Below are 12,010 nucleotides of genomic sequence, written 5' to 3'. Positions count from 1 at the left end.
GGGAGGAGCATGCCCGCCGTTCACAGCTCGCTGACAGCGCCGAGGCAGAATCATAAATGTCGATTAATCATTAAAAGCTGTTACCAGCCTGTATTGAACCGCTCTGGCGCAAAATGTTAATCAGCCCCACATCGATACCATAAATTCCTGCAAATTGGAGCGGTCGATAGCGCTGAGGCCTGGCGGATCGATGGGAGGGCGCAAGGCCTCTCCGCTGGGCCCCGCCAACATGGCCGCCGGGCGGCCACCACGCCCCTCCCGGCAGGCCCCACGCCCCGCTGTTGCCACGGTGATGGCATGTCGCCCCGGCCAGGCCTGCTGGGGCTGAGGCAGGGGCCGATGCATCACTGGCTTTGATGGGTCTGTCAATAACACTTAGCAGGGGACGGGGCCCTCCCCAGCGCATTGGGGCGATTTAATCACTCGAGGCACTGTGTGCCGCTGCATATGTGCGGGGCTAAGCAGGGCCAGGGGTAGCTACTGCCCAGGGATGGGACGGGGCAGCCGGCGCCGTGTGCCATTAACCCGGCTGCTGCTGCAGGAGGAGTCACCCGGTGCTCCGCGGGTTAGGAAACTGTTCTCTGCCGAGCTGTAATATGTCACTCATGAACGGCTGCGGAGTTGTTCATTAAACCCCCTGAGCCCCAGGACAGTGTTTTGCTGCCGTCTCTGGTGTGCTGCTGCTGGGCACCCATAAAATGGCACCGCTGTGCCTGGGGCGCGTGGAGGTGTGGGGAGAGGGGAAGGTCGCTTCTGCTTTGGCACCAGCCTCATGCTTTTTCCCACGCAACTGTCACCGCTGAGAAAGCATGAGCAGTGTGAGCCAGTTGCCCTTGCAAACGAGACGCTTTCAGCCTTTCGCAAATCACCCTATATGTTTGGGTACTGGTTGCAGTGAGGCCTCAGGTTACGTCCTTGCCACCCTAATCCCCGGGGGCATGGTGCCGTCCCGCCTTCCCACCCAGATGTGCAGACCAGACTGGGATGAGTGGAAGAGCCTGCGGCAGAGAAGCGAGCGCAGCGGGAAGGACCGTGTCCCGAGCAGGAAGAAGGACTCGGTCCGCCGAGGCCACCCCTGCGGTGCACCTGCTGCCTTCTGCTGCTGCTTCCCCCAGGAGGGCAGAGATCCCTGCCTCCCATCCGCAAGGCTGCTGAAGCCTCAGCTGAGCCCAATCCATTTATCTCCTGTTACTGTTATTAAATCTGACCTGCAGTGGGGGAAAAATAGTATTTTTAGGATTGCAGGATATTAAGAAAGCCTCTTTAGAGATGAAAGAAATGCCAGGTACCGTTACTCTAGGGAAGGATTGTGTTTCACTAGTTTCATTGTCATTTAACGTAGAACATAAAGGTTAATACTGAATAAAATAATACCCATGTTGATTATTTTAATAGTCTCAAAGTATAACTTTTTCCCTGGACTGCAGTTATCTAATCCATGTGCTGTACATGCACCGGCAGTATTTTGTACTTCTTCACGGCGCTGATATGATGGTTCCATTAACCATTATGATGGTTCAGTGCTGAGAAGCTATTGTGTGTATCTCTAACACAATCGCTCCATACTCTATGGGAAATGGAAAATACATGGATCCACAGACATGCTAATTCCCAAGATTTGTACATTTTTAAAGATTAATAAAAAAGTCCATCTTATTATTATCTGAGTCATAGGAAACATCAAAATAAATTAGGAATCCTACTGCAAAGAAATCCCCTATTCAACACATTGAGACAGGATGATGTTATGAGTGTTCAGACAAAGGTAATACAGTGCCTCTATTTAATTGCCCTGACACCTTGCTCAGTTCCTCCAGCTATACTCTGAGAACTAAAAAAAACCCCTCTCATTGTTATTAATTGTATTCCTTTTTAAATGTAATGTCATATCGCTGCAGGCTGAGCTAATGAAACATACCCATATTACTAAAATAGGCATATTTCTTTTTGTACAACACATTCTATCAAAACTGTCTGCTAAAGACATTGTGTTAAAGACCTTTCATAGAGCAATATAAAGAATATCTCAGCTACTCCAACATTTCTATTACATGATTATTAAAATGCCCAGGAGGACTAAACAATATAGTGTGGATCCAGTTATCATATAAGACTTTAGAAATATTGTTAATTCCTGCCACTGATTTATGTTAATACTAATGCTAGATTACATGCTATGGCTACTAAACAGCCACTGCATACCAATTCACACAAAGACAGTCTCACTCCTCTCTATGGGAGCTGTACTCTTCTGTTATAATGAGAATCTGAATTATTTATCTCTCTTTATCCTACAGTAGTTCACTTGACCACAATCACTTCTCCCCCCCATTTCTACCGTACATCAATGCATGTAAACATGACACAATAACAACAGCTATCTTTACCTATTTCAGCCAGTTTAAGTCATATGAGATCAGTCAGAGGATGGAAGCAAAAGTATTGCACAGTACTGAGCAGGAGGTGGGTATGAGGTTGCCTAAATGCTAAAATGACAGCCCTGCCCCAAGATGTCTTCAGTACATTTAAGTACAGGTCCAGTGTAAATCACGAACTGAGCAATACAGAAGCCTCCCTTGCTGATGGTTTCTGCTGATGGCAGCTTATCTCAGGTGCCCGCTGCTTTTTGTAGCTCTAGCTGGGTGCAAACAGCTCCTCCACAGCATGTGCACAGACTCCACTATCTCTGAATGGGACTCCAGGCAAAACCAGCGGTGTGGGTAGGATCAACTGCTGGTCCATTTTGGATGTTCATGTAAGAAAGCAGTGTACAGTTCCATCCTCTTCCTAATCGAGAGCAGGGATGCGGCCAAAGCTCTTCTATTTGAGAGGTGAGTACTGCATCCACGATGTTACAGAGCAGCCTGTGGCACGTCTGTGAAACTATTTTTAACTGTCTATAACACCTGTTCTGCAGTCATTAGTGCTGGGTTTATACATCGTTTGTAAGAATGCATTTTGCCCCCTTCACACATGGCACATATACATTTTAATTGAATTCCCTGTCTGATTATTTGTATGCTGCAGCCTCACCGCCTGCTGTCTCACTTTGCACTTTGGCTGGCCTTGGCTTACGGGGAGGGTAGGAACGCAGCCCTGCTGAAGTAGCTCTGATGATCCTTCTGAAGAAGGTTGGTTGTCCTCTTTTCACAATAAAGAAACTCACACTACATCTAGGACACTAATTCAGCAGTAGGATACAAAGTGTATCTCACTGTTGCTTCCATGCCTTTTGCAAGCAGCAGTGAAAAGGAGGATGCTGTTGGTCACGGCAGCTGTCCTACAGGTGTAAATGTGGAGGCATGCAGGTTCCCACTGCGTACTGCTCTGTGACCTAGACTCCAAGCAGAGTTAGAAATTGCAACTGCACGTGTTGCTTGCCATAAGAAGTTGCAGACTGCCATTTTACCTGGTGGCAGCACAGGTATGGACCTGATCCAGGCTGCTAAGGACCTGTGATAGCAACAGAGGAGCATGCTGTAAATGAAGGATGATCAGCTATGGAAAGAAGAAAGATAGCGTTTGTGGAAATCTGAGCCACATCTTGGCTGGTGAGCAAGGTGACTATCATGATTCTCAGGAAATGCTGAGGAAAGGATTGTAGAGGTTTTTTGGAAACTGACAACCCAAATTACATTTGCTAGACAATTTGAAGATGAAAAACAGAAAGACTGCTCGCAAAGTGCCATGTGCCATTTGGAAGATTCTTGTGTGGTGCTGCCTGTAGGTACTAGGTGCACAAATCTTGGACTCTGTCAGGGCTGTTAGAGGATTATATTACCATTTTTTGTATTCTTGACCTCTCAGTTACCTATCAGTTGGAAGGCATATGTTTCCACTGTGCTTTTAGCTGTTGCTGTTCACTGTTTTGTTTCACTGCCATTGCTACCAGCTGATAGGACATACCATGCCAAGTTTTTCCACAGCCCTTGCTTGTCCAAGGCTCTGCAGGTAACTCAGTTTGTCCTGGCAACTAAACCTATCAAGGTCAACAGAACCATTATGCTATCCACTATTCACCTTACCTTAGTGATCCTTCACTGCCAGTTTCAGCTACCATCTAGAGCACTTCAGTTTTCACCAGAAAAAAACCTGTGGAGTGGAAATAGAAATGTGGGGTTTTTTTTCCATCCGCCCACCCCCTTTTTTTTACGAGCAATGTGGTGAACTTTCTCTGTCAGGCTTGAGACCACATTCTGTACAATGCCAGCAAGGCCAAGGGGGAATAGATGGGAGAAGTTTGGAGGAGGAGGCTGAAGTGGAGTCAAACACTGTGAAAACGCAGTCATTTACCCATCAGATCCAACTGAGCCAAATTGTAATGGATGTTCTTCCCACCTGTTCCGTGCAGAGGCCCTGACCACAGCTGGAGATGCTGAGGTGCTATATGCTTGTTGCTTTGGAAGTCGCAAACCCTCATTATATGCAAGTCTTGATCCCAGTGTCTACTTTCTTCAGCTTGTCCTTGCCCTTGCTGGCTCCTGCTCACCTACACCTGCAGCAAGCAGACGCCACTATGCGATTATCCTAGAAAGGCAATGGGAGAAGAAATCCTGAAAATGGAAAAGTGCAGGGCTTTGTTGTGAGAAGTGACCAGTGAAAAAAAGAGAAAGGGAAGGAGAAGGGGAAGGGGAAGGGGAAAGGGAAGGGGAAGGGAAGGGAAGGGAAGGGAAGGGAAGGGAAGGGAAGGGAAGGGAAGGGAAGGGAAGGGAAGGGAAGGGAAGGGAAGGGAAGGGAAGGGAAGGGAAGGGAAGGGAAGGGAAGGGAAGGGAAGGGAAGGGAAGGGAAGGGAAGGGAAGGGAAGGGAAGGGAAGGGAAGGGAAGGGAAGGGAAGGGAAGGGAAGGGAAGGGAAGGGAAGGGAAGGGAAGGGAAGGGAAGGGAAGGGAAGGGAAGGGAAGGGAAGGGAAGGGAAGGGAAGGGAAGGGAAGGGAAGGGAAGGGAAGGGAAGGGAAGGGAAGGGAAACCCTGGCAAGAATCCCTTTAAAGGGATTGATTAGGCAGAATCATTTGTAAGTATATGTGACTATGTGTGGTTTTGAAACCACAGGGGTTGGGTATGTGTGTGTTATTAAAAGCCAGGGTCATTGTGAGGACTTGAATCTCAACAGGAACTTTTGTGCTGAGCTCTGAAATGCTTCCTTCACTGGAAAGAAGAGATGTGCTTGGGGCCTTTGCTGCTGAACAACAGGAGAGAGGACCTTAGAGTTCAGCTGTGGAATCTGAAGCTGGAGACACTGTTGGACTCTGCTGCTCACCTGCACTAGCTCCATCTTCACTTCTCCCTGCATCTGGTTTGCTTTGCACACATCTGCTTGGCAAGCTAGGGATGTCTGCTGGCTGATGACATGCACACTCCTGAGGCTGGAGGGGAGGGGAGCCGGACAGCCCTGACAGGGGTGAGGAAATGAGCAAGGAGGGAGAAGCAGAAATGGCCCAGAAACAATGCGGATGCCCCAGGGCCTGTGTGCATGGGGGGACCTTGGAAGTGGTGCTGCCCATGTACTCTCACAACCTCTGGTCTAAAGAGGCAATCACATTGAATGGTGTGACACTAACCCATCACACCTGGCCCACAAAACCTCTCTTTCACTCAACCAAGGAAGCCCTGCACTAGTCAGTGATGTTATTGATATGGTGCCTCATGGTGAACATTCTGAGTTCCGATTAATTGTTATAATTAGTCAAGTTCAGTAAAATACCCCAAAGATAGTATTTTAATTCAGGAAAACAGAAGGTCATATTTTATGTGGTATAAATTAGACAAACTCCAAACCCTTCAATGTTGCTGTATTAATTTCTATTATCTGACATACTGGTTTTGGTTACACTGGTTACAATATCAAATCATGTTTCTTTAGAGGAGCAGTAGTCTAAAGACAGACTTCAACCTTCATTAAGGTCTAAACCTAGACTAATTCTACTGAGTTTGAAGGAGTTACACCAGATTTACCGTGTAAGAAACGAGGTCAGAATCACATTGTAAAGCATTTAGCATCTATCAGAGTTGATGAGGGCTTACCTTGTAATATTTGGTAACACTGGTATTTTAGTCAGATAGGGAAATGCACTCTCAGAGTCCAATTTAACAAAGTCTAATTTCAAAAACTGAAGCCCAGTTCTCCTAATCTGAGTGACTTTAGATACACATGGGAATATCAAAACATGATTGCCCTGAAACTCAATCTTCTTCTTTTTAATTAAAGAAAGAATCCTATCTTAGTCACCTGAGAATCTGAAAGATACTCTAAGTCTTTGACACTCAGAGCAACTTTTAACAGATAAATTATGAAGGCAAGAGACAAAAGCTACCATCGATAGTAAAAGTAAATTTAAAATAAAACCAAAGATGCTCTAATAATAATAATAATAAAAAAGAGCTAATCAATCCTGATCTACAAATCCTTCCTTCAAGCCAAAAGTAAACCTACTGCAGGAATTAATTTAAGTTATAAAAAGTCACGACTAGATCTTCAACTAACATAAATCAACAGAGCTCCACTGATTTCAATGGAGCTCTACTAAAATAGGTTAGATGAGAATCTGACCCTCAATTGCTTTGTAATTGTGTTCCCTAATTAACAAACAAAATACAATTTTTAAATTAACATAGAATCATAGAATAGAATCACAGAATGGTTTGGATTGGGAGGGACCTTTAAAGATCATCTGTTCCAACCCCCTGCAATGATCAGGGACACCTTCCACTAGCTCAGGTTGCTCAGAGCCCTGTCCAGCCTGGCCTTGAATTTTTCCAGGGATGGGGCATCTACCACCTCTCTGGGCAACTTGTTCCTGTATCTCACCACCCTCATAATGAAAAATATCTTCCTTATTTCTAGCCTGAATCTACCCTCCTTGAGATTAAAGCCATTACCCTTTGTCCTGTCGCTACAGGCTCTATTAGAAAGTCTGTCACAATCTTTCGTATAAGCCCCCTTTAAGTACTGAAAGGCTGCAATAAGGTCTCCCCAGAGCCTTGTCTTTCCCAGGCTGAACAACGCCAACTCTCTCAGGCTTTCTCTGTAGGAGAGGTGTTCCATCCCTCAGATCGTCTTTGTGGCCCTCCTCTGGACCCACTCCAACAGGTCCATGTCTCTCCTGTGCCGAGGACCCCAGAGCTGGATGCAGCACTGCAGGTGGGGTCTCACCGGACCAGAGCAGAGGGGCAGAATCACCTCCCTCCACCTGCTGGCCACGCTGCTTTTGATGCAGCCCAGGACGTGATTGGCTTTCTGGGCTGCGATCACATATTGCCGGCTCATGCCCAGCTTTTCATCCACCAAACATCTGTCTTAAGCCCTCACTGTTCCTCAATCATAACCTGATGTTTCTTTTGTAACAGACCTCCCAATTTCTCTGTTTTAGCTGGTTTAGTTGTTTTTTGTTGTTTAGAAGGACAAATGTCTAAGAAATCACTTTTTTTTTAATCAAGTTGTGCAACCTTGATAAAGTACATGTCCTACTATACACAGCGCTACCTCCTTGTGACTTTGAAGGAAGAACTGGACAATGCTAAAGGATTAATCTCTTTTTGGCATGATTTCTCCAATGTCATTCAGGCTAACACACACAGGAGTGCACATGCAGTCACATGCCCTATATTGCTTGACAAGCTTTTGCTGGAGTTTTACTGAGCACATCTTCCTTTTTTGCTTTTAAGGTGTGCTCATCCCCGACAATGCTGTATCAAAAAAGTAGAAGCAGAATATGACTGAGCTAAACAGATCACCACACCAAAACTCCTCCAATCCCTGCAGGCAAAAGCTGAGGAAGCAGTGCAAACTCTGGGCTGAGGCCATGAGCGCTCTGCAGAGACTCGTGCTTCCATGGGGCAATGACTTGTGTTGACCACAGTTCCTCAAGTGGTCCTTCATTGCCAGGACTGGTGTCCTGGGCAGCGCTGGCACAGCTGCTTGCATGGCCAAGCAGTGAACCAGGTGAGGAAAGCAAGATCTGCTTTTCCCACCAGATTGATTTCCTGAGCTGTACTTCATGGCCACATAAACACCTGGCTAAGCAAAGCATTGCGGTGATGTGGAGCTGGAAGTGAGTAGTCAAGGGGCTAGAGGGTCAAGAGCTACCTAAGGCCATCTAAATAACACCAAATTTGTCACCAAATATGAAGCCACACAATCTGCTACACAATCTGCCGCACCATACCATGCTAAACTTTCAAGAGCAGATCTACAGCCTGAATTACAGACCAGAAGCACACAGGAAGCGCAGACAAATGGTGGAGCTCTGGTATCCTGTGCCAAACCAATTAAGCAGTCAGGCCCACTGGTAAAATTGTCTGGAAAGAAAACAGCTTTGTGCCCTTCCTGAGTACGGCACAAAGAGAACTGGGTATACTGCAGGGCTGGAAGGAGACCCAAGCCAGCACACTGCGGCGTGCTGGCTACACTGATTTCTGTCCCCTTGGTCTCCTTGGCTTTACAGCTGTAGAGGTCCCTGAATCACTTCCTAATAACTTTCTACTGAATGCTACAAAAACAAAACCTATGCAGTTTTTCTCTTGGTGATAGTGAAGCTTTTAAAACTTGGGCATCCAGAAATACAATTCTATTTTGCGCTGTGTTCTTTTCTGCTTGCAAGTGTGGTTTATGGTCATAGCAATGGTAGGAGAAGGATAGAATGTCCCTTATCTATTAACCACCAGCCTGCCATTATGAACATTAAATGGCTTCCTGACTGCTTCAAAATAAAAAGCACCAGCAAATATTTAATGCTGTACAATAATTAGAAAAGTCTGGAATTGTCTCTTATTCATTAACCTTAATCATATCAACCTGTTCACATACATTAGCGTATCAAATGCCAAAAGCCTGCTGGGAACCCATCCCTTTGCCAGCTGGTATGTACTGTATTTGACCAGGACTTATTTTCGTATGGGAAGCAATGAAAGAACATCCACAGTGGTTTGACAAAAAACATGGAAACCAGCAAACACATCTGGAAGTTTCTGAGAACAAGCACACACACTGTGCGTTCATTTATTTTCCCACAAACAGGGAGATAGACAAGAGGATGTAGCCTGTGAAAGCCATGCTTATCTAGGACAGTATCATTGGGGCATCGTATTATATTACTGCAGAGAAAGCACATGTACTTCCAGTTTTCACCAGGGAGAGCAGCTGTTAGTCTGAATGCACGGAGTGAGCCACATAGATTGACAAGGAATTTTGTTACCAAATGTTCATCACCCCTTGAAGAAGTTATGTGCTTTGCTGCACAGTGGTGTAATTTTTTTTTTTTTCTACAGAAAGTGGAAAAAATTCAGTATCGTGGAGGAGCAGATCAGCAAGCAAGGAGCCCAGAGTTGTGCCCACAGATGGCCTCTGCACCCCTGATGGGGGAGAGGGAAAGGGGCCACGTTATTGCTGCCTGGCTCTGTACCCGTGCTCTGAGCCACATGGGTGCTATTACCCTGTTGCATGCCTTCCCTTCCCACAGCTGAATCATTTTGTGAACTGAAAATGGAGTAAATTCTACATTAGAAACTTTGTCATAAGACACAGCATTGGTAAAAGACAAGTGGCATGCCACATAATTTTATCACTGCATTTCAGTCTAAGGTTAAATTTAAACACATGTACTTAAATTTTCTCACTCTCACCCTTCTGGTCTTGCCTCTTCTAGCCTGGCCTGCTGGTTTTGCTCTTGACCAATATGCCAGCAGCTATTTCCCTTCGATTGCTGCTTTTTCCCTGGGTAGGTGAAGTGAGGTCTCTCTTAGCGCTGAATTCTGCACTAAATAAAACTGTCTTTTCAATAATGAATCTTTCACATTGTCTCAGGGGCCACGCACGCAATTAAGAACAATATGAAATTTAATTAACACAGGATAATAATAAGGGTATGAATGTCACAGCGAACTCTGAGTGAATACAGACCCCAACAGTAAATGGTTTGGGAACTGGAGTGAAAGCCAGCTGCTAACACTCAGGTCCCAGACACCCAAGTGGCATTTCAACACCTGACCTCAAGTATCAACATACTGGAAAGGAAGAAAAGATGACTGCCAAGCAATTAGAACCCAAAGGCTGCAGATCTTTATAAGGTAATGCTAAAACAGGGAGTTATACCCACAGGTGGTGATGGAGGAAGTGGAGCCCAGGCACTGAGTGCTCTGAATGCCTGCAGCCTGCCTGAGGCACCACCTGTGGGGGCACCACAGGTCACATCCAAGGAACACTGCTCAAAGGGTGCTCCTGTACTAGTCACTATGATGGTAACAGGCATGTCCTTTAAACTGCAAAATTCACTTCTGGTCACATAAGGTGTTATCTATCTTGCCAGTCTATCCTATGGATGTCTGTATCCAGACCGTACCCTGCAGTCCTGAAGCACCCCCAGACGTTGTTTAGGAACCCCAAAGAGTACACATTAAATAGCATCACAAGTACGATTTGTATTATCAAAACAAACAGGCTACTACAAAATAAAAAAGTAGTGGAACACAGAAAGGAAAAAAACGACTGACTGCAACCTGTGTTTCCATTAGGGGAAAACACTCACTTGCTGAGATTTAGATAAATCTTCGTTACAAAATCCAAGTACAAAGGTAGACATCTGAAATGTGGTTAAAGTATTTCCATCCCCTTGCTTCTCCTGCCTTTTCCCCTCTCCCCAAGGAGCCAGCACAGCTCTGGCAGTTCACACTGGCTGAGAAATGGGCTTCTATTCCTTAGACTGCAGTCATGTGCGTGCGTCTCCTCATTTAAGCTCTTCCATTCTGTTTCTCTCAGAGGCTGAGAAATCTGCTTTTGGGGAGAAAAAAAAAAAGTGGGGAAGCTCATTAGCAATTTGTTTAGAATTTGAATGTCAGCGTAGTCACTTACATCTAAGTGACTGAAAAATATATGTGAGTCCTCTGACTTTCAGCAAGAAATCCAGCGTTCTAACATCAGAATGAACAATATAATTACTGTGTGTATAAAGACATATTGGTCTTCGTATAATGAGGTATTCAAATCTGCTCTACTTGAATCAGATCACAAAGATATATTAAACACACATGGCGAAAGAATTCAGTGTAAGGGTAACCATGTGTTCTGCCAAGTCTTTCTATGCATGAATGGGCTGCCAGGGCACCATAGGCTACAGACAAAGTACAGGAGAGCTGTGTTCAGAGGTAGGGAAATGAGGTTGCAAAGGTATTTCCTCTTCATTCCCTCGAACATGCGAGTGTCTCCCATTCCTCTTCCTCTTTCACAGGCTGGTGCACCTCAGAAGCAATTCCACCAGAATTTACTGTAACATTACTGTATCATGGTTTCTTGGTACGGTTTATTACTGTGTATTTATAGCACCCGAGAGTGAGCTGGCTGCCTGAGAGGGGTAGCGATTGCAAAGGCTATTCTCAGTTTCAGTTGCAGAATTGTTTTCACAAGTTCGCAACATTCTGGAAAACATGCCTCCTTTTCCAGCATCGCTGCAGCTATTTTCAAGCGGAGGTGCTTGAACTTGCTGGCTAGCAGCAGCGTGTGTGTGTGCCTGATAGGTGCTGAGGATTGATTGACACATCAGAAAGCCGAGGCTTGGGCCCCTTGCTGTGCCTGAGATCATGTAATACTGTGTACAATCAGGAGCAACCATTGTCAAAGCATAAGACGTCAATTTTTTGGCAGTGTTATTTCAACATCCAGATACTATGAAAAACATGGTAAGATGAAAACAGTAGCTGTTTTGCTTACTCGTAGAATTGTCTAAGCGTGGATACCACAGCAGATTGAGTTACGCCCAGCTGCCAAAACAGACACGGGGAACGTTTCTGTGGGCCACAGAAAAGTCTGAGTGCCAAAGCATGCCATTCCTTGGGTGGCTGAGCTCCTGCAGAGACCTTGGTGTGACAGATGAGAAAAACAAAGTGAATCAAGGCCATGATTTCAGTCTCTACCGCTCACGAGTGAGTGTGTGGTTATATGGACAAGTTTCTCTGCTGGGAGTGCTGACTGATTTTGAAGGAAATGTCTTGCTTTTTGTTCCCAGGGCATGTGTGTCATACAT

Source organism: Falco naumanni, chromosome 2 (genome assembly GCF_017639655.2).
Source record: "Falco naumanni isolate bFalNau1 chromosome 2, bFalNau1.pat, whole genome shotgun sequence".
NCBI lineage: Eukaryota > Metazoa > Chordata > Aves > Falconiformes > Falconidae > Falco > Falco naumanni.
This window is presented reverse-complemented; position numbering follows the sequence as displayed.